This window comes from Mytilus galloprovincialis, chromosome 6, assembly GCF_965363235.1.
Source record: "Mytilus galloprovincialis chromosome 6, xbMytGall1.hap1.1, whole genome shotgun sequence".
Classification (NCBI taxonomy): domain Eukaryota; kingdom Metazoa; phylum Mollusca; class Bivalvia; order Mytilida; family Mytilidae; genus Mytilus; species Mytilus galloprovincialis.
Genome location: NC_134843.1, coordinates 32,343,201 through 32,364,819, shown reverse-complemented (window position 1 = coordinate 32,364,819; position 21,619 = coordinate 32,343,201). Strand labels below are relative to the sequence as shown.

Below are 21,619 nucleotides of genomic sequence, written 5' to 3'. Positions count from 1 at the left end.
GTTACTTTAAACCAAAAAGAAGATCAATGAAATTTTCAACCTCAATTCATAAGAAATCACTGCACAGGGTCATGTTTTTTCTCTGGCTGTTTATGACGTCTTTACACTAAATCCATGGGATGTTGGATGTGTACGGATTAATAGTTTAGTCTTAAATGTATGATTTTTTTATTAGTTGTTAGTGGCTTTGAACAAGCTGTCAGATAACTGCGAGTACTCTCAGATCTGTTCATTGGGTCTTTTTGTGTCGGGATGTATAAGTACCCGGCCACGTCCACTTGTTTTTTTGTCCATCTGATGGGTTAAGCCTTTTTCAACTGATTTTTATAGTTCGTTCTTATGTTGTACTGTTATACCACTGTCCCAGGTTAGGGGAAGGGTTGGGATCCCGCTAACATGTTTAAACCCGCCACACTATTTATGTATGTGCCTGTCCCAAGTCAGGAGCCTGTAATTCAGTGGTTGTCGTTTGTTTATGTGTTACATATTTGTTTTTCGTCCATGTTTTTTTTATATGAATAAGGCCGTTAGTTTTCTCGTTTGAATTGTTTTACATTGTCTTATCGGGGCCTTTTATAGCTGACTATGCTGTATGGGCTTTGCTCATTGTTGAAGGACGTACGGTGACCTATAGTTGTTAATGTCTGTGTCATTTTGATCTCGTGAGGACAGTTGTCAAATTGGCAATCATACCACATCTTTTTTTTTTTATATATTAATTGGATATAAAAAATTGTTCTATTGATGTTTTTAGAAATCTGAGCCACGGTTATAAAGATAACTTGTCAAGGAGAAACATGTAGGCATATAGAAGCTAATTTCATTTTAAAATTACTATTTCATGACAACTAAGTATGTGTCACGAATAAATAAGGATCTTCCTATTTGAACCTCATTCGCTTCAATATTATTTACACATGTACAATAGGGATACTTCAGGATTGGTCTTTAATCATAAATCATTTAGGATTTGACCAGTTAGAAAACATTCTATTTCAGCAATTCTAAATATATAAAGATAATGCACAACCTATGCTTCAAAACTCAGATCTGGCGGTAGACGTTATATCATTATTGACCTTGCTGTAAGTCAGTTGCTCCTAATATGGTCAAAATTCCACCCACATGAATAAAAACCAACTAAGAATTGCGCATTGCATTTAAATTTTTTTCAATATGGATTTCATTTGGTTAGTAAATTAAACAAAGATATTTTGTTTTTAAAATTTTCACAAAAAAGTAAGCTATGCAATGGTACACAAAATTATCAGTCGGTCAGTCTAGAGGATTCTTATGGGGGATTTTAATTGTATACAATGAAAATACGGTGTTTTACACAAAGTAGGTTTATCTCTTTTTTTGTAGTTTGAAAGTAAAATATCTAATTTGTGTTTTCTATCAAAAAGAAGTCAGATATAAACATTCTCTTCAATAAATCCTAATATCACAATCAGCATTAAATTAACATCAGCAACTTTAATTGTTGTACAACAAAATTATCTAGTAAATAGCTGTGCATTTATATTTTTATTCCCTCTGTATATCCAGATAGTTTTTTTTTCTGCTGGCAGCTCGAATATAGAAATGACCTTAATTCGTTTTTATTTATCTGGATAATTTCCTTTTTAAGTTTGATTTTATGTTTTGTACAGATAAAAATAGTTTTCCTAACTATTTAATTTCATTTAATATTGTTAATAAAAATCACCGAACAAAAGAATAATGTCATTCTTTTCTTTTATATACTGACTTTATCAGCTCGCCCTGGCGGGCTCGCTTGATAATCTTGCTGATTGTTAAAAGTCAGTATACAAAAAACAAAAATGTCATTATTATATATGTATATGAGGGTCTAAATACGTAAGTATGAGTTAATTTTTGCCATTTTAATGTATGTCATTCGGCACTATCTATGTCATAAATAAACTAAACTCATTTTGACTCCATTACAATAGTAAGTATGTGACTACATTTGATAAATTATTTTTAACAGAATGAAAAGATGGTTGGTAAATATTTGATTAACTTAATCACAGTTGATGGCGAACATAGCACCATTTACTGTGCAAGAACTTACTTGCTACGACTGTTACATAGAATGTAAAATTTAGACTGCCGTGTACATTGGTCACTATACATTGGTAATCTCCCTCATCATCAACCTGGGCATCTCTCATTATCAGTGAGTACCTGCGCATCTTTGTCTACAAGAAAGAAATATATACTGTCAAGAAACTCATAATACTACAAAGAACATTTTACACGCGCGTCTGGCGTACTAAATCATAATCCTGGTACCTTTGATAACTATTTTCACCACTTGGTCGATGCCATTGTTGGTGGACGTTTCGTCCTCGAGGGTATTACCAGCCCAGTAGTCAGCACTTCGGTGTTGACTTGAATATCAATTATGTGGTAATTTTTATAAATTTCCTATTTACAAAAATTTGAATTTTTCGAAAAACTATGTATCTTTTTATCCCAGGAATAGATTACCTTAGCCGTATTTGGCACAACTTTTTGGAATGTTTAATCCTTAATGCTCTTCAACTTTGGCTTTATAACTATTTTGATATGATCGTCACTGATGAGTCTTATGTAGACGAAACGCGCGTCTGGCGTACTAAATTATAACCCTGGTACCTTTGATTACTATTTACACTATTGTGAATGTCATGTACATAGATCCTGTTGGGTAAGGATATTATGTACAAAATATCAAATGAAACACACATTTATCTTGAAGGACGCACTTAATTTAATGAGACAGGCAGACAGATATATAGAAGAACAATTAAAAACTAGATGAAATAGTATACCCTTCCTTTGGATCAGAGGAATAAAAATACTATATCTGGACACACAAATTGCAAAATAATAAAGGTTTGATCATTCTAGCATTTAGTTGTACAAAGACAACAATCTGTATATTTGATCCATTTGGTGTTATGCAGGCAACAATCACTCAATCAATCAATCAATCTACTGAAATTCAAATTTGATTAAAAATCTTTACACAGTTCATGAGTAAAGTCAGGTGGGAGATACCTCTCATTAACAAGTGTACATGTGCTGAAATGTCTTATATAGATAAAGGCAGATGTGGTGTGAGTGCCAATGAGACAACTCTCCATCCAAATAACAATTTAAAAAAGTAAACCATTATAGGTTAAAGTACGGCCTTCAACACGGAGCCTTGGCTCACACCGAACAACAAGCTATAAAGGGCCCAAAAATTACTTACTTGCTTTACATTTTGTGATTGAAATCGTGTTGGAGTCTGTAATATGAAGGGTTTACTACAGGTATCACATAAACGTAACATCCATATAAATGCGGTCAAGGTTGGGTCCAGTCCATACATAAAATAAAGTTAACCTATTACTTATAATAGTAATTGATAAACTACCAAATCACAAAAACTGAACATTGTCCACTAAACCATGAACAAAGTCAGGGTCAGATGAAAACTCCCAGACAGTCATCATACCATATCATACACCAAATATATCTACAGCTGTCATATTGTTTATAGTATCAGAAACCACCAAAATTAAATATTGATCAATGAACCAAGAAAATTAGGTCAAGATTAGACGGAACCTGCCTGTCAGACATGTACACTTAACAGTTATTCCATTGACGAAATTTAGTTGAACTATTGTTTATAGTATCTAAGATCGGACTTGATCATGAAAATTTAACCTTGATCACTGACCCATGTACGGTGAAACTTGCAAGGATTTAAATATAGTTTATCCAATTGATCATTAAAAGTGAGTATTTTACACGACAAACAAAAATTTATAAGTATTTTTCAAACAGACGATGAACCATGAAAACGAGGTCAATCACAAAGCACTTATAACAGACTGATATTTTGTAATATCAGGCATCTACATGCAAGATATGAAGCATATAGGTCCTCCACTTCCTGAAATTTAAAGCTTTATACAAGCAGTTTTCGATTTCACCATCTCCAGATTGTAATTTATGCATCTGTCTTATAACTCTCGACGCAGTTGAAGACAAAATCCTTTACGATATGTTTAAATAGAATTTCTTTAATATTTACAATATATTCTTGGAACCATGCATGCTGACATATGAATGAATTCTTGCTAAACCACAATGTATTATTTCTTATGTCCAATAAATAGTAACTATAAGTAGTTGGGTCACAACGCTCAGCACTAAGGCAGCTTCTTTCTTTCTTTTTTTTTGGGGGGGGGGGGGGGGGGGTTGGGAAGAGGGGGATACAAAAAAAGAGATCTTTAGCATTTTAAATCTTAATAAAATAAAGTGTGGTCTATCTTTTTCATTGATATACAGAGTTGACTAAAATGTAAAATAGGAAAAATACCGAACTTCAAGGGATATTCAAAACGAAAAAGCCTTTATAAAATGGTAAAATCAAAAGCTTAAACACATCTAACGAATGGAAAACAACTGTCATAATATTTTGGCGAAACAACTGTCATAATATTTTACATAAGTAGGCCCATATAGCACTGTTTTTAGTTACCATGTTTTGTCTTTTATCTATTTTACGCACAAGGTACCTTTTTGTGTTTGTTCCCCTACATTAATTATATTATGTACACATGTATGTATATGTTTAATCAAGTTTAAATGTTGAAAACTAGTATATAAATGTACATTTGTGTAACATAATCTGTTGATACAGCCTCATATGATTACACTAATTAAATGAATTAATATGCATTACATATAAGAGGAGAACGACGACACAACATTGAAATGTAAACCACATAGAAACGAACTAAGCATTCGACAAAATCCGATGAGAATAACAAATATAACATCAAAACTAAATACATCAATTTGGGATAGACAAGTACCGTGACACACCTACACTACCAATGTCTTGACGAACTACAAATTTGTAAAATGGAAATTGGAAATGGTGAATTTGTCAAAGAGACAACAACCCGTCCAAAGCAGTAGACAACCGAAGAACACCGATTGGTCTTCAACACGGCGAGAAAAAGCCCGAACCCATAGGCGGACTTCAGCTGGCCCCTAAACCTAGATGTGTACTAGTTCAGTGAAAATGGACGTCACACTAAACTCAAAAACATTTAAATGAAGCTAAATTAAAAAAACCATACAATATTAACAATGGTCAAAGGCTTCTGACTTGGGACAGGCGCAAACATGCGGCGGGGTTAAACCTGTCTTGTGAGATCTCAATCCTCCTCTATAACTCTAGCCAATGTAGAATAAAAAATCACACAGCAATACGTACAGTAAAACTCAGTTTAAAAGAAGTCCAAGTTCGATTTCAGAATAGGTACAAACAGAAATTATTTAAACTAAGCAAAATAAAAATGAAGATGGCCTCAGCTGGCCTCTAAATAAAAATGTGTACTAGTTCAGTGAAAATTAACGTCATACTTAACTAAAAAACATTTAAACGAACTGAAATTAAATAAAAACAACAGAAGACTAACAAAGAACAGAGGCTCCTGACTTGGGACAGGCACATGTTTTGTTAGATCTTAACCCTTCCCTTATACCTCTGACTAATGCAGTAAAAACAAGCAAACAGCAATACGCACAGTAATCTCAGTTTCAATGAAGTCAGAGCCCGATGACAATGATACAAAAAATAACAAAGGACTACTAGCAGGTTATGTCTTCATCATATAAAAATCAAGCACAATCCCTCCCGTTAGGGGTTTAGTATCATACCATCATAACATTTATGAGAAGAACATAACCCTTATCATGCCAACAACTGGTTTTTGAATAAATGTGTTTATTTCCGATGCAAAGACCGTAGGAGTAAATCAATATTTATACTAAAATATGCAATCTTTAATGACCTGAAACAGTATCGTAACTATATCCCTTCTGAATAAGTCTGATGAAAGGTTTGGTAAGCTTTTGACGTGAATGCCGATATTTTTGTGCTTTGTATTAAAGATTTGATGTGAAATGCCTGAACGTATATAACGTCTGCATGTTGATTTATATTTACGAAGCAGTCCATGTACCGATGATAAAATTTAGTAAACGTTTTGACTAGTTTGTGATATCGAAAACCCTTGTGTGATTTTCAGTAATACAGAGATTTCTTACGCTAAAATCAAACACGTTGTTACATACATGAGCGAAACGAACAAGTTGAGATTTATGTATATAAACACCAAAAGATGGGGACAAGGGATCGATCGTCACCATCTAAAAATTAATAATTACTAATATGAAATGAATAAATCATCTCTTTTATCATTAATTTTGGTATTAAGCTTCCCGTTAAAGATATAGATATCAAGATACAGGAAAGGGAAGTGTTCATTGTTAGTATTAGCTTTATTTAAAGTCAGTTCAGCAGGATAAATCTATTTAGTGTTCATACTGAATTCGTCATTATTGAGAGCCAAAATGTCATCCAAATATCTAAAAGTGTTATACGTTCAGGTATTTCACATCCAATCTTTTATGGAAATATTCTTTATAAAGCACAAAAATGTCAGTATTCACCTCACAAGCTTACAAAATCTTTAAAGAAACTTATAAAGTAGGCATATAGTCATGGGATAGTTACGATACTGTTGTCAGGTCATTAAATATTGCATATTTTGGCTTTAATATTGATTCACTTATAGGTTCTTTGCATCGGAACTAAACACATTTATTTTTAAAAAAACAGTTGTTGGCATGACACGGGTTATGTTCTTCTCATATATTTTATGATAGTATGATACTTAACCCCTAACGGGAGGGATTGTGCCTGATATTCATATGATGAAGACATAATCTTTCAATCAGTTTAATTGAGGTCTGGAGCTGGCATGTCAGTTAACTGCTAGTACCTGTTGTTATTTATGTAATATTGTAATTTTTTTTTTTTTTTTTTTGTTACATCTTCTGACATCGGATTGGGACTTCTCTTGAACTGAATTTTAATGTGCGTATTGTTATGCGTTTACGTATATACTAAATTTAGTCCTGGTATCTATGATGAGTTTATTTACAACCACTGGGTCGATGCCACTGCTGGTGGAGATTTATTTCCCCGAGGGTATCACAAGCCCAGTAGTCAGCACATTTTGTGCTGACATGAATTGTTATTGATATTGTTATATTTATAAATTTACTGTTTACAAAATATTGAATTTTTTTAAATACTAATATAAAAAAGAAGATGTGGTATGATTGCCAATAAGACAACTATCCACAAAAGACCAAAATAACACAGACATTAACAACTATAGGTCATCGTACGGCCTTCAACAATGAGCAAAGCCCATACCGTATAGTCAGCTATAAAAGGCCCCGATAAGACAATGTAAAACAATTCAAAGGAGAAAACTAACGGCCTTATCTATGTACAAAAATGAACGAAAAACAAATATGTAACACATAAACAAACGACAACCACTGAAACACAGGCTCCTGACTTTGGACAGGCACATACATAAATAATAAGGTTTTTCTACCTCAGGCATAGATTACCTTGGCTGTATTTGGCAAAACTTTTAGGAATTTTGGTCCTCAATGCTCTTCAACTTCGTACTTTATTTGGCTTTTTTTAAAAACTTTTTTGGATTCGAGCGTCACTGATGAATATTTTGTAGACGAAAAGCGCGTGTGGCGTATATACTAAATTAAGTCCTGGTATCTATGATGAGTTTATTGTTATGCGTTTAATTTTCTACATTTACTAGACGTATAGGGGGAGGGTTGAGATCTCATAAACATGTTTAACCCCGCCGCAATTTTGCGCCTGTCCCAAGTTAGGAGCCTCTAGCCTTTGTTAGCTATAGTCTTGTATGATTTTTAATTTTAGTTTCTTGTGTATAATTTGGAGTTTAGTATGACGTCCATTATTACTGTACTAGTATACAAATTTTTAAGGGGCCAGCTGAAGGACGCCTACGGGTGCGGGAATTTCTCGCTACATTGAAGACCCATTGGTGGACTTCGGCTGTTGTCTGCTCTAAAGACGGATTGTTGTTGCTTTGACACATTCCCTATTTCCTTTCTGAATTTCATTAAAATTTTGTATCAAATGTTGTTTTAATGGATCTTTGCTGATTTTTATCACAAATTGTTACTCATAACAATAAAGAAACAGGACCGCAATAAGTGGCGCACAGCTAGTCCCCATTGGAATTCCGATAACTTGACGATATACGGAATCTCTATAGCAATCAAAAATCGTTATCTCGAAAGAATTAAAGGGCAGTTATCGTATCAAAGCAGGTCCAAATGGCATAGTTCTTTCCTTTGTTGTTACTTGAATATGACCTAAACCAGTTTAAACATATATTTTCACATTCTGACTTTTTAAATGCCCATTTAATTTATAGGTGTGTGATTTCTTTCTGAATAACATTATGAGGCAAAGTGGTATATATGGTAGAAAAATCAAAACTTTGAACAGATCTGAAATCACCAATATAAGCATGCAATTTATCAAGTACTTCCAACGCTTTTTTGACAATATAAAAGTAATTAATTCCACTACTTTTCAAATGCCTTATTTGTACAATTTATCACCATGTTTATGATTGTACCAAGTGTACTAGTAAATAGAATAGACAGTTTAGTAGTAGAAAAAAATGACTTGAAGATGAAATCAATTTATATTTGTGAGGTGTTTTGTGCAGCTTCGGAAGCCATTACATAGTTGGAACTTTAATTGTATTCGGTTCTGCTTGTAAAGAGGGAGCTTTAAGTTTATTTTTGTTATAGATGTTATTTTCAGAAATTGGAGTCAGTTGGAATGTTGGTGAATTCCTGATTTCATTTTGCAGAACCTCAATGTAAAATTTACCTCAAACAAACATAATATTATTAGCAGCCTTAGCCGGGACAAAAACAAATTCCTTTGCGAGTTATTTTAGCTTATGTTTGATACTAGAAATAGGACGATTATGGTTTATTTAGGAGTAAAATGTTCTTTAAAATGTTTAATACAAATATCAGCTATGTTTAATACTTGATTAAAAAAAGATTCTAAGGATTTTGTGTCAGCTATTTCTCGTTTTATCCGTTTCGAGCAGTAAGTATGATGTGAGTCATCGAAGCTGATACGACACTCATTCAAATTAATAATTGACGGGGGATGATATTTAGGTCATTAACTGAAGAATGATTTCAACTCACGGTCATGAACGATCTTAAGGTCTCCTATTTTAACATGGGAAGTGGGGCAATAAATGTATTCGGAATTACTGTAATTTCATGACGTTTGTGTATTGTCACTGATATTAATTGATATGAGAGTGATGTCCCTTTATGGCTAAGGCTTAGTGAGATACCGCGCCAGAAAAAAAATTGTAATTTTCATAAAGTTAACCTACATGATGGTATCAGAAATGGAAGCATTGGTTAAACAAATGTCAAAAGATCGTTTTCAACGTCTTCTAGAAGACATGCAAAGTATGCAAGAAGAGTTGTTAGACCCCGAGGTGGACATTTCAAATCAAAACAAAACAAATATGGCGTCATATTCCGAGGTACTGTCAAATACAAACATAAACACAAATCAAAACAAATCAGCTGGAACTGATAATATTACAGATGAATCATATGATCCAAGTGACTACATAAAACCAATATTTCTGACAGAGATACCGATGTATTTGGTTCTGTTAAACCACCGAGACCCCTATGGCTTACGAACATAGAAATATACAACGCCATTGATACAAAAATTCCAGCTGAACGGATAAAAGGTATTCAGAGAATCCGTGATATGTGGCGCATTTACATGGATACTGAGGAAGACAAACTGTCTCTGTTAGTGACAGGAATGAACTTGCGTGGCAGGCAAGTTTCCCTGCACTCTCAAAATCCCCGAAATCCAGGCAATTTACAAACAGATACCATCAGAATTATAGTGAAAAAGGTGCCGATTTCAGCTGATGATGGGCAAATACATAGAGCCCATACATTACAGGGTTGTGACATACAGAGTCTTAATAGAAAACGGTTAAGGGTAAAAAATCACTAACTGTCAAACTGGAGACAGAATTATTATTAGTAAGTTGTTAGAAAAACCTATAGCCAGAAGTTTACAAATAGGCAAATACATGGCCATAGTTATGCATAGTGGACAACCTGAATTTGAAAACAGAGGCTCTAACAGTGATGGCAATACAAAACCATGCTATAAATGCTTGCAAGTGGGTCATTTTGTGTATGACTGTCCAAATGATTGGGTGTGTAGAAAATGCAAATTACCAGGTCACAAAATGATTGATTGTCCTAATACATTCCAAGTAGTAGGCAACAAAGAAGAACAAATAGTGACCACTGATGAATCTGTTACAGTAGATGATTCTCAGTTAACTGAACAGGCTGAGAAACTAAACCCAAAGACAAATGTGGCAAACAAACCAAAAGGTAGAAATACAAAAACAACAGACACTAATTCAAACAATGCAAATTAGACAAATTCTGCAAAACCAAGAAAGGGAAAGGCTAGTGTGAATGAGACAAGTTCAAGCAATTCTGACAAAGCACAATTATATATAGACAACTTTATGAACACACCACAATGTAAACGCATGAATCTGTTTCAGCATCATACCCCACCTACACCCCCAGAGAACTTCCATGACAGGACTACTGGTAATAACGGCCCCAAGAAGGCCAAAGCTTTATAACTGTAGTCATATAGACAATGTAAGATATTTTAATGTAAATATTACAGTACAATGATCTTTTATCTTTATATGATATAAACCAACAAAAAACAAAATGAAAAGAAAAAAAAGCTTTCAGCTCTTTAAAAGAGTTAACTTCAATGTGTTGATGTTGTTGATTGTGAAGTTGACTATTGGTCATAAATGCAACTCTTGTGCATGTTTTTATAAATGCAAACTCAAAGCCTTTTTTCTAAAGGCTTTGCTCAGCTGTAACAACAGATATATAAAGTGTGAGATGTATATGTCAAAAAGAAATATATTATCAACTATTTTTGATTTCATTGAAGTATCTCATGAAATGTATGTATGCACGATGTGCATTATTGCTTTAATATTATTTACAACTATGGTGTTTACTATTAGTCAATCGCTGAAAAAAATCGAACAGCGAATATTTATTGATATATTTAGCATACTACTAGTATGTTGGTTTTTATCTGCCCTATTTTTAGCGCAAGTATACAAATGCTGTTTGCTATTAATAGTAAATGAACTATTGTTGACATTAAGTAAAACAATGAATACATGTATATACAACTTTTCACTGTTTAAAATGTATAAATACTTACCCCAATGTCAGCGTATTCATCCATACAGATTATACTGTATTTGTAGTTCAACAAAATATATTTTTGAAGCATATTTGAATATAGCGGTACATGTAATAAATTCACGAAATGCACTATTGAATATTCCTTTACACTTCCTAATAGGTACAAGTAAAATATCTTGCAAACAGTTTACCTTTTTAGTAAGCAAAGCCAACACAATTTTTAAAGCAAACGATGAAGTTTATTATCCTAAATTTGTTTACATTCTCCATTTCAATTATTCAAATAAAAGTATATACACACATTATGTGAATAAGACACGTATATCAAACAGATATATCTATTCGAATAGTCATTGTAATGCTGTAACAAATATCACGTGGATGTTGATTATTTCAGTGTCAATTTTATTGTCTATTGATTTTAACAAAACAAGGTCAAATCAGGCCAGTAAATTAAATGCCGTATTCACAGGTAGCGTGTTTTATTTGCTACCTGTAATTTTCACGGGTGTCATTCGGTTTAACGAGAGAAATGATCGTGAAGGAATATCTAACAGCGGTCAAGTATTGAGAGACGATCGTGAAAGTTCTGGTAACGGATCTTGAAAGACATTTAATCGAGAAGACATATGAAAGGTCAATTAATATTCTAATTCAATTAATTACACAGACAAATTAATGACAAAATAAAACTGTCTTTCAAAATGGTTCGACATTATGATCAGTATATATATGTGAGAATATCCAGTTTTAAAAGGCAACAAACAAAAGGCAGATTGCTTCTCGACATTTCAATGACATATAAAATGTAAACAAACATGATTTTTTCACAAATTCGACTAGAAAAACTACTTTTATCCGAATAAGGGCATTCTATTTGAATTAATCAAATAGTTCTCATAGTTAGTGTGTATAAACATAATCTGAAACTTGGTAAAGAAAGAACTATTTACACAAAAAATGATTTTTCGGATCGTGAAAGATCACGTATTGCATTTTTGAAGATCGTGAAAGATCTGATGCTACGAAAACATTCGAATTATTCTTCAATTATATCATAATTAATATTTGTTATTGGTATTGAGAAAAGCCAGATAGGTCAACATCCTCAATAGGTTTAAGCATTTAAAAGTATTAATATTTTCAGAAAATGAAATGTAAAATAGTTGGATGATTGTAGAATGAAGCTTTTTATTGTCCTGAGAAGTACACACTTATCACGAGTTATAAGATACCTACATTTTGTATATTGGCTCCTATAAACTACATGTCCGTCAGACAGGATTCACCTGACCCCGAATTTGTCTCATTTCATGGATGAAGATTCATTGTTGTGGTCAAGTCCGTATCGCGGATTCGTTAAGCTTTAGGATAAGTAAAATCACAAAAATACTGAACTCCGAGGAAAATTCAAAAAAGGATAACTGTCTGTTGTTATGATTGTAAGGTGTAGATTTTCGACTTCTGCAAGGTTTTAAATAACATCGAACTCATTATCATGCATCATTCGGCAATGTTTGTTTTATGTTGTTTAGCCTTTTGGATATACACCTATATGCTATAGCGCCAATGTAATTCGTGTATGGTGTACATGTCTGTCTGCATGTTTCATATATGACCATGATGGCGTCAATTGTATTTGATATATTGAATTATAGTAAGATGTTTAAGTCTGGCTGTCGGTCAACGTTCATATACTTTTGACCTTATGTTCCGAATTAATTGGCCAATCATACTTTTTACATTTGTCAGTTTCTAAGGCACTGTAAGAATCGGAACACATTTATTTGGTGTACGGGATATTTGTAGAGATCTGTATGGCATGGTTCATCTGACCTTGAACTCTTTTTATGAACCATTGACAATCTTAAGCGCATTTGACACTTCTAGGAAAACCCTTGATATTATAGACGTTTAACAAATATACTATCATATGTAAAGAAGACGAGACATTGCAGCATTTGAGATCTGGTATTCTATAGTCTGTAGTATATGGTTAAATCAATCCACATCTGCGTTGTGTAACAAGAACTTAAGAAAGTACTGTTGCACAAAATGTTGGTTATCGTTCAATCTCAAATTACTCATGAAAGATGGTGTTTTGCTGTAATTTTTTGTTTGATGGATATCATTTTGGTTTAAACGTTGCATATCCATATTATTGGATAAATAGTGTCGGTCTTTCTGAATTGCACTTGACCGATTCTTAGAGCTGAATCTTTCACACTTATTTCGACATGTTTTTAGTTGTTGTTTTTTTTTAACTTTCGAGGTAAAGTGTTGAATAAAAAAAAACAATAGCTTTAATGTTCATCCTTATCAAAATAGTTACAGGCTTCAACCAGTTGCAGGTTTATCAATGGTAAAAGAAATACTGATTTCTGATTACTAGTATTAAGTCTGGTCACGCATTATCTTTCACGATAAAAATAATGCGTTGCCTGATCTTTCACGATCAAGTTTGATGGCAATTCAACAAATTCAAGGTTTTCATATACAAGTTAATGCTTATAAGGGGAAAACATAATATAATTTTACTGTACTATCAGATACACCAAAGATTAAATTTCAAATATATCATGATAAACTCAAATATGACCATTATAGTTACAAAAAACGTGTTATTTGTAATTAATTTCTTAGACATGCATTGCGCCTTTTGTGTTTTTTCATAAAGTACTGCATATTTTCTTTATCTTATTTCACAGTTATGTTGAGGGAGTTAAACCATTTTGACAGACATATTTTTTTGTTCGGATTTGTTCCGCGTTTTGAAAATTAAGCGATTTTATCAAAGATTCTGAACTAGAATTTACATTAAATGTCTTTCACGAAAAAAATTAAAAGAATTAAAATTAAACCTGCAGTTATTGATTCTACGGATCATCAAAGTGTTTTTATGAAGTTTAGAATTGGTGCATCAGAAAAGGGAAGGGGTACTGGAAAATAAATAATTCTACATTAGAAGATAATGACTACATACAATTAGTTAATAAAGAAATGGAAAGCTGCTTTAAGGGTAATCGTAATTTAAAAAAACTTGGTTTAGCATGGAATATATTTAAAATAAAGGTAAGGGAGGCAACTATAGCTTATTGTAAATCTAAAGCAAAATTTACAATAGAAAACTTACGAACTCTTGATAAAAAATTAGAAATAATAAAATTGAAAATTAGAGATGAACAAGAATCTGGGAATAACGTTTTAGATAAAGATATTGAAGAACTTTAAAATAATATTGCCAAAATTTATGAACAAAACGCTAAAGAGGCTCAAATAAGATCACGAGAGAAATGGGTTGAATTCGTGAATTTGGGGGAAAAAATAACTCGTACTTTTTAGGTTTAGAAAAACAGAGACAGGTAAAAAGGTCAATCAATAAAATAAAAAGGGGAAAATGGTGAGATTTTAACGAATCAAAGTGATATACTTTGTAGTATTAGAGAATACTATAAAAAGTTATACTCGACGCAAATCCCTGATTAAACATTCAGCGACAAATATATATTTGAGACAAAACTCGATAAAGAAATGGATAAAAATGATAAATTACTCTGCGATTGGGATATTACAGTAGAAGAATGCTCAGATGATATTTATAAGATGAAACTTAATAAATCCCCTGGATTAGACGGTTTAACCAGTTGAATTTTATAGAAAATTTTCGGATAACTTAAAGTTCATTGTAGTAAACATTCTTAATATTGGATATAAAGATCAAACACTTATTCACGCGTCTGGCGTACTAAATTATAATCCGGGTACATATTCACAGCGTACAAGTGTATTAACGCTTTTATTTAAAAAAAAAGGTGATCCATTGTCACTAGATAATTACCGTCCTATTTCTCTTTTAAATATTGACATGAAAATTCTATCGTACGCTCTAGCACAACGATTGAAAAAATCTTACCAAAATTTATTAAAGAAGATCAGACTGGATATGTTAAAAATAGATTTATTGGTTTTAATCTTAGACGGATACAAGATATTATTGATTTTACTGATTTATACAAAATTGAGGTGGCTATAGTCTTTGTTGATTTTTCTAAAGCGTTTGACAATCTAAAATGGAATTTTATGTTTTCAGTTTTAAAACATTTTGTATTGAAAGAATCTTTTATAAGATGGATTTAGACTTTATATAGCGATATTCAAACATGTGTAATGAATAATGGTTGGATATCTGAGGTCTTTAAAAACACAATGGGTATACGTCAAGGATGTCCTGTATCTGCGTTATTATTTCTTTTATCTGTGGAAATTATGGCTTCAAGATTAAGAAGTAATACTGATTTTAAAGGTATCAGAGTCAAATTAGATTGCAAAAACCATACTATAAAAATTTCGCAACTGGCAGATGATACTACTTTATTTTGTTGTTCTAAATATGATGTTCAAGAAGCTATAAATGAAATTGAAATTTTTGGTTCTTATTCAGGACTGAAATAAAACAGAAACAAAACAGAGGGATTATGGGTAGGAAAGCTTAAATCTTGTAAAGACAAAATTGAGGGAATCAACTGGAGCAATGGACCAGTAAAAACTCTTGGCATTTACTTTGGGCATTGTAGAGAATGTGAAAAACTAAATTGAGAAAGTAGAAGGAAAAGGTGAAAAAATTATTTTGTTCTTGGCAAAAAAGAAATCTTACTATTTTTGGAAAAATGTTTGATAATTGAAACATTAATTTTGCCTATTTTTACTTTTGTTGGATCTGCTTGCAGAGTTCCAGAGAATTTTTTTAAAGAAATAGTAAAACGTTGTTTTAAATTTGTTTGGGATAATAAACCAGATAAAGTAAAAAGAAATTCAATTATTGGTTAATATGAAAAGGGGGGATTGGATATGATAGATATCAGAAGTTATTTCACTGCTTTAAAAGCTATGTGGGTAATAAGACTAGTAAATGATTGTGAAGGAGGGTGGACAATTATACCTCAACACTATTTGTATAATTTTGGGTCAAACTGGTTAGTGTTTCAAACAAACAGTGGGTATAAGACAGACGAAAGCATTAAAAATATCCCAGATTTTTATAAAGATATTATTAAATGTTGAAAATTAACTGGTGGGGGTCTAACAAAAAAAAAACAGAAACATTTACAGATATAAGAAAACAAATATTATGGAACAATACATTTACTAAACTTGAAAATAAAGCTATATTTTATAAAAAAGACAAAAGCGATCTTATTTATGTAAATGATATTATAGATGAAAAAGGCTGTATTTCTCAAGAAATCATTTAAAATTAACTAAAAAATAAATCAAATTGGATAGCTGAAATTAACTTAGTAAAGAAATCTATACCAAAAGACTGGGTAGCAATTTTAAAATCGGAAAATTCTATAAAAAGTATTGTTAATATAAAAAGAAACCAATTTATATTAGATGGTTTACCTATTAAATTAGAAGCATTAACAAATAAACTTTTATATAAGTCTCTAATAAATAAAAAAATTTGAACCAGCTATTGGACCCAAAAAATTGCTGCGTATATTTGATATAGATGATGTGTTATATCAAAACTATCTATATACATTTTTATTCAGATATTTAAAAGAAAATAAACTTAGAATTTTTAGATGGAAATTACTACAACATATTCTACCTACAATGAAACTTTAATGCATGTGGAAAATTGTAAACAATAGTTCTTGTAATTTTTGTACACAAGAAGAAGATTAATATGATCACTTGTTTATACTGTGTCCGTATTTAAAACTTTTTTGGAATAAAATAAATGAAGTTTTAAAGAACAGTAAAATAACTTTTAAGATAAAACTACGACACTTAGTATTTGGATATAAAACTTCTGAAGAAGAATATTTTGACTTAAACAATTGTGGGTTTTTCAATTTACAAAGCCTACTACATATCTGATCAAAAGACAACAAATGTCAACGTTTTCTCAATTTTTCTCAATGAGTTCAATAGAAGAGTATGTTTGAAAATTAAAAGTAATGTTTTAGCAACTATTAGAAAAAATATGAATAGTCATATTAAGTGATTAAGTGATAGTATTTAATATATACATGTATATGGTGTGAAAAATGTAATATGTGTTTTACAACTAATCACTACCCTGAGTGATTAGTGGATTGTAACAGGAAACATCGGGAGGAGCTTGGACTACTGAATGATATTGTAACAAGCCAATATTAGAAATAAATATTTATTTATGTTGTAAAAAAAGAAAAAAAAATATATTAACATCTTTCCACACTTTGCTATAATTAAACACATAGTTTCGTTTTATCAAAATAGTCAGGAATTTGTTTTTTAACAGAATGATCATTAAAAATACAGTGATCAATGAAATGGTTTTATGATCTTCAGGGCGATCAATTTGGGGAAACAGTTAAAAATAACAATACGCAATTATAAATGTTTCATCTGAATTTGTTTTTATTTAAATAATACCTTTGATCTTTTCTTATCATCAAACAATATTCCATCTCTATACCATATAATGGATGGTTTAGGGATGCCAATCACACCACAAGTTAATTTAACGTCATTTCCTTCATTCTTGGTTACAATGGAATCACGTTGTGCTGGTCTGGAGTTCGGTTTCCAACTTGGGGACGAATCTGAAAAATAAAGTAATTATCACATCAAACATATTTGTAAATATTCTTTTTGTGTAAATTTTATAAAAAAAATCGAATATTTGGTTTATGTTTTGAAAGAAAAAGGGACCAACAACCATTTTCGTTTGAAAATATTAAAGACTGCCATTTTAATAAAAACCAGTACAAACACATTCTGCTGTATGATGATGACTAACGGTAAATAGCAGATTCATCATAAATAAGGTAGTTCATAACATTACAGGGAGATTACTCTGTAAAATCAGCTGAACGTTTTGAAAACGTTCTATTGTTTAGGAAATATTAAGCTTCTCAATGATCAAAATTAGTGTTTGTCAAACTGCTATATATCCAAGTTTTAAAAAAAATACAATATGTTTGTCAAAGGGTCAAAGTTAATATTTTGTAAAAATTTAATGATCATTAAACGAGCCAAATTAATTCCTGTCCAGGTGTTTGGTACCACCATGAGGAAGTGAAAGCAAATTCGGGCTTTGTAAAAAGATAAAAAAAAATTAGAATGAAAGGTTTGAGTATCTATTGTGTTCTCTGAAAGGTTGATGCTACACGTTGTATATTATTTGTGTACCAAGGATCTGAGCAAGTGCTGTTTGTGTATCTATATTGTTCCACTAAAGGTTGATGCAACACGTTGTATATTCTTTGTGTACCAAGGATCTGAGCAAGTGCTGTTTGCGTATCTAGTGTTTTCTACGAAAGATTGGACTACACAGTGTTATAAAGTTTACCTCACTTTATTACTGTATCTTCTGTTAGTTATTGTAATTGACAGATCAGCAACTCTCACATGTCTGCACATTCTTAAATAAACATTTAATTAAATAGATAAATTGAAGTTCTTATACACATGTTGGCATTCTGTAGTCTGACCATCAAACGATGTACTTGTTTATAAATTAGTTATAGAAACTGGATTGAGTTATTACATAGCAAATATATTACACATTTTGGCGACGAGGAAAAAAACTGGATATTAAAATAGATGTGAATTTCTACAAGTGACAATGCCGACGTACGGGAAATTAGACTCTTTTGATGAATCCGAAGATTGGACACAATATGTAGAAGGTATAGAACGTTATTTTAATGCTAATGAGATAGACGAAGAAGACCAGAAAAGGGATATTTTCTTAAGTGTATGCGGGAAGAATACCTATAAATTAATAAGGGATTTATTATAAGCACCAGCCAAACCAGAAAAGAAATCACTGGCCGATTTCACAAAACTAGTGAAAGACCACCGAGATCCTGTACCATCAGAAATCATTCAGAGATTTAAACTTAACAGTAGAACAAGACACAGCGATGAGTCAGTGAGGACATTCATTGCAGCACTCTGACAGAACACTGTAATTATGGTGACACGTTAAACGCGATGTTACGTGACAGGTTAGTCGTCGGGATAAAGAGTGACCGCATACAGAGGAGGCTGCTAGCAGAGCCGAATTTTAAATTTGAAAAGGCATTGGAAATTGCTAGCGCTATGGAGACTGCAGAGAAGAATGCACAGGACATCCAAGCGAGTGGGCCAAATGCAGCATTTCAGAAAAAAAACTAACAAAGTTTCAAAACCATATACAAGAAACAACTCTGGGAATTCAAAACAAGGAGATTGTTACCGGTGTGGAGGAAATCACTTAGCCGCTGAATGCAGGTTTATGGATGTAAAATGCCACAGTTGTAAAATGAAAGGACATATCGCAAAGAAATGCCGTAACAAATCTGTCGATGGGAATTTAAGTGAAAATCACAGAGAGTTTAAATCCCTTTTTAAACCACGTGCTCATTTCATGGAGCAGGATGAAAGTAGCGAAAATGAAAGTGAAAATGAAGTTTACTCAGTTTTTCATTTTGGAAATAAACCTAATGAGGCATACAAAGTGCAATTCAATGTAAATGAATGTAAAATAGCCATGGAAATAGATACCGGAGCGTCAGTTTCTATCATGAGCGAGGATACTTACAAGGAATACAAGTCGAAATTCAGAATCGAACCGACAAGTGCTAAACTCTGAACATACATGGGAGAGCAGATTCCTGTAATAGGACGTGCAATCGTCAATGTCAACTACAAGAAAAAGCAAAATTGCCATTACTGATAGTGAAGCGTAAAGGTCCGAATTTACTTGGCCGAGATTGGTTGAACAAACTCTAACTGGATTGGAAGGATATTTTCTCTGTCGTTGGAAGTGATAATCAATCGAGTGATTTAAATGTGATCTTGGAAGCAAATAAGGAGGTTTTCAAAGATGAATTTGGAACTGTAAAAGGCATGAAAGCCAAGATTTATGTCGATGAGAGTGCCGTACCGAAATATTTCAAGGCTCGCCCTATGCGTTGAAGGATAAAGTGGAGATGGAACTTGAACGTCTTGAGAAGGAGGGCCAGATTCAGCAAGTTGACTTTTCCGACTGGGCCGCTCCGATAGTACCTGTAGTTAAGGAGAACGGATCTATTAGAAGTTGTGGTGACTACAGGGTAACCGTTAATGCCGTTTCAAAGTTGGATAATTATCCGATTCCTAAAACTGAGGATTTATACGCAACGCTTGGAGGAGGACAAAATCATACTAAATTGGATTTAAACCAAGCATATCAACAAATTGAACTTGATGAGGACAGTAAGAGGTATGTGACTATAAACACGAATAAGGGTTTATTCAGATACAATAGACTTCCGTATGGTGTAGCGTCCAGTCCAGGTATTTTCCAAAGAACACTTGAAAATGTTGTTCAAGGTATCGCCAATGTTTTGGTAGATGATATACTGATAACGGGTAAAACAAGGGAGGAACATATAAATACTCTTTCTGAGGTTTTGTCTGGGTTTCAGAGAATCGGAATTCGGTTAAAGAAACCGAAGTGTGTGTTCATGGCCGAAGAAGTTGTTTATTTGGGATTTAAAATAAACAAACACGGAATCTATCCAGTGGAGAGTAAAGTTGAGGCGATCGATAAAGCACCAAGTCCGACAAACGTGACAGAACTGAAAGCTTATCTTGGAATGCTGAACTATTACAATAGATTCTTAGCGAATTTCTCTCACTTGTTAAAGCCGCTACATGTACTTCTACAGAAAGACACAAAATAGAGTTGTGCAAAAGAACAGGAAAAAGCGTTCATAAAGTCAAAACAGCTGTTAAAATCCGCATCAGTACTTGTACATTTCGATCCGAAAAAGAAATTAATCTTAGCATGTGATGCATCTCCGTATGGATTAGGCACCTTACTTTCGCATAAAATGGACAACGACAGTGACAAACCAATAGCTTATACATCTCGAACACTTACATCAGCAGAGAAGAATTATTCCGTTCTTAAGAAGGAGAGTCTGGCCATAATATTTGGTATCAAGAAATTTCATCAATATTTGTATGGACACCCCGTTACAATCATAACCGATCACAAACCGCTCAGAGAAGATAAACCTATACCTACAATGGCCGCATCTCGAATTCAAAGGTGGGCACTGACGTTAGCTGCATATGAGTACACGATTGTATACAAAGAAGGGAGTCTAAATGGTAATTCGGATGAACTTAGTAGACTACCGCTGAAAACAAACATTGAAAAGACACCAACGCCAGGTGATACTATATTATTAATGGAACATTTAGCCACTACGCCAGTTGATGATAAACAAATTCAAAAGTGGACACGCATGGACACAATACTGTCTATGGTGCTTAGATACATTTTGAATGGATGGCCGTCAAAATGTCCAAGTGAAGACATAAGACCGTATTAAAGTAGAAAAAATGA

At 32.6% G+C, this 21,619-nt stretch overlaps 1 pseudogene; it reads right to left on the bottom strand.

Annotated features, from left to right (window-relative positions):
- Positions 1-21,619, bottom strand: part of LOC143078569 (cell adhesion molecule DSCAM-like) — a 61,838-nt pseudogene that overhangs the window by 14,605 nt on the left and 25,614 nt on the right.